This window comes from Rhagoletis zephyria, unplaced genomic scaffold, assembly GCF_001687245.7.
Source record: "Rhagoletis zephyria isolate East Lansing unplaced genomic scaffold, Rhagoletis_zephyria_1.1 Rzeph_scaffold_00310, whole genome shotgun sequence".
NCBI classification, from domain to species: domain Eukaryota; kingdom Metazoa; phylum Arthropoda; class Insecta; order Diptera; family Tephritidae; genus Rhagoletis; species Rhagoletis zephyria.
Genome location: NW_016157394.1, coordinates 182795 through 185978, shown reverse-complemented (window position 1 = coordinate 185978; position 3184 = coordinate 182795). Strand labels below are relative to the sequence as shown.

The following is a 3184-nucleotide window of genomic DNA, read 5'->3' as shown; positions in this document are numbered from 1 at the left end:
GGGTATACTCGCCGTGTCCAGGGTTCGTTACAATAAATTTGTAGTTTCGGGCTCTGGTAGATCGTAATTTATTATTTAATTTTCCTTAATTTCTATAAAAGAACATATAACAAATAATAATTTGAAACATTCGGTGGCGTCACTTGCAGTGACTGGGTAACGGCTCCTTGTCCCGTTATGAGCCCGTTAGGCTGTAGTGGCGTGACTTTGGTATTGTGGGCAGCGCTCTGCTGACGCCGCTGAGTGGCGCGCTGCTAACGTCTATAAGCGGTGTTCTGGCCGCGTCGGTATGTAGCGCTCTTGCAAGGTGGGTTGCGCTCTGGTCGTGCGGGTGAATGGCGTTCTAACAACGCTGGTGGGTAATGCGGAGAGTAGTGCTCTGGCCACGCCGATGTGTAGTGCTCCGGTGACCCCGGAGGGTAGCGTTCTAGTTGTGTCGAGATGTAGCGCTCTCGGCAATGCAGGTGAGGCGCACTGATGAGTGGAGCTTTGGTGATGTCGGGAGTAACGTTTTACTCGCGCCGCTGGGCGGCGCTCTGGCGACGTTGATAAGTGGCGCTCTATTCGCGCTAATGGCGCCGGAGAGTATCGTTCTACTCGCGCCGTTGGGCGGTGCTCTGGCGACGTTGATAAGTGGCGCTCTATTCGCGCCGGAGAGTATCGCGCTAATGACGCCGTTGATGCCGCTCTGCTAACGGCGGTGAGAAGCGCTCTTGTAGGCGCTGTCGACGTCCCTCTGCTAACGGCGGAGCTGACTGCGGGCGAGCGGGTGTCGCCCATACGCGGTGCCACGAGAGGCTGTGGTGAGAGCGTGTGTAGCTTGTGGCGCTGCCACTGGGAAGGTGACGTCCAGCCCGACACTCAAGCCGATGCAGAAGAAATCACCTTACCAGCAGCTGTTGCAGAAGTGGAATCAAGCCCGACACTCGAGCCGGTGCAGATGAAGTCACTTCTTGCCAGTAGCCGTATGTTCACGACTACAGTCTCGTGCTGACTGACTGGTTTCTTGCTACTCCTTTAATAGGCTATGTGCTTGATGTTGCGTGGTCGCGCAGCTACATGTCGTTGCTCTACATGAGTGTTGCTATGACTTGTGTTGCCGTGGTTTGCTGCGTGGCCAGTTGCGCTGACTTGTGTTGCTGTGGTGTGACTGGTTTGGTTGGTAGTGCGGGAGTTTGTGTGGGCTAAATTCTCTGGGGACATTTAGTCCTCACAACATATCAACGAGCGTTTACTTCAAACCGAACTTTAATGTGCTAAGATAGAAAAGCTTCGCAGCGATGTACACTTACTAAGCGGACAAATGAGTGAGCATGAAAATAACCTCATCTTCCGATGTCATCATCAGCGGCCCAAGTATGATAGAATACAAGATTGCGCCAATGAGAGAGGATTTTTGAGCGTAATTTTGGCGTGACGTCATCTTGGTGCAATTGCGAGAGAGAAATGCCAAAACGCATATAAAAATATGTAAACAACGCAGAAAAATGTGTTAATTTTAATACTACATGGCCCAATTTTGCAGGAATCAATAAATATACAAAGATTGATTAATTAGAAACACGTAGCAATAATTTTGAACATGTAGCCCTTTAGATAAGTACGATTTTTAGCACATGAAAAAATGGATGTATTAACAGTGTTTGCAATTTCATGTAGACCAAAAGGAAGGTGTGCAGCAAAGTGAATTTTCGGACTTGCCATTTTAAAAAGCCATGCAGAGTTAGTGCTGCCAAACGTCCCGGTTTTCCCGGACATGTCCCGGTGTCGCGGTCCAACCTTAAAATGTCCAAGGTTTCGTTTAAGTGTCCCGGTTTTCGATTTGATTGCACAAATTTTGATAAAAATGACTACACTGAGAGAAAAAACGCGTTGTAATATTGAGAAAAATTTTATGAATTTACTGGGGGAAATAACGCATAGTAAACATGAATATTTTTTATTTGATTATCGTTTTGAAATGTTCGTACTTAAAAACAATACTTTCATATCACGCACACGTGGTGTTGAATCCAACTGAACATTTGAATGCACACTTACATGTCTGGCTGTAGCTGAGTGCAGGAAGATGCTTGCCACGATTTGCTAATTTCCAGAGCGTCAGGGTTCAAATCCCATTACAGACAGCAGGCTATTTAAATATATTTTTTTTAATTTAATTATGAAAAAGCATCCGTTAAGTGAAAAGCGCTTCATTTTAATATTGGCGTATTTCAGTTGAATATTTCTATACTAAATACTAAAATTTGTATACTTTAATTTATTACGAGTTGGGTTGGTGCTCTTTCATATGCGAAATTTTTTTTAAATTTAGCACGTTTTGCACAAGCAATAGTTGATGATTAATATAAGTAGGGATGTGCCGGGTATCCGGTAGATATCCGGAATCCGGCCTATCCGGCCGTTTTTTGGTTATCCGGTTATCCGGCCGGATATTTGCCAGTATCGGATATCGATTATAGAAGATTCAATTTAGAAATTTAATCCAGATTTTGTATTTTTGTAATCCAATTTAATAGTATCTAATTAGTAATATGTATCAAGTCCGCTAAACCAAACGCATTGGAATTCTATTTACGACTAACTCTTTATTTCAATTTTAAAGTATTTACAACTAACTTATACATATTCATTTGCAGCATAAATGAGTAACAGAAGTATAATGGGCGAGTACTTTTTTAGTACATTGAGCTGTTACATACATACATAACAATCCCACGCAAATTTAGATAAGATATATATATATATATATATGTCTATATGTTTCATACATGTATGTTAATTCCATTCCATGTATGTTAATTACATACAATAAATATTTTCACTAAAGGTGTTACAAGGTTATATTTCTTTTTCTGATTCAATGTTTAGTGACATTTACTTTTGATATTTCAATTATTTAGTTTTCTTTTCTTGTATTCTTTTCGAACGCCTTATTTCTATTTCTTCTTTTTGTGCCTCATTTTTATTAGTTTCCTTCTTTATTTGTTCTTTAGGATGTATTTCTGGATTGTTAACAAATACTTCTTTCTTAGTATATTTACTTACATTTGAATCGAACTTAACAATTTTACCATGGAATTTTTTCATTTGATTCACATGTGCAATTCTTTGCTTACCGTTTATGCATAAGCAATATCTCACATTACTGAGTTTTCGGACAACTTTTGCGTTTATCCATTTA

The 3184-nt window shown here is 41.2% G+C and overlaps 1 protein-coding gene across 1 annotated transcript in view; it reads right to left on the bottom strand.

Moving 5' to 3' along the window:
• Nucleotides 1–3184, bottom strand: part of LOC108358887 (putative fatty acyl-CoA reductase CG5065) — a 185689-nt gene that overhangs the window by 133669 nt on the left and 48836 nt on the right. The window lies entirely within an intron of this gene.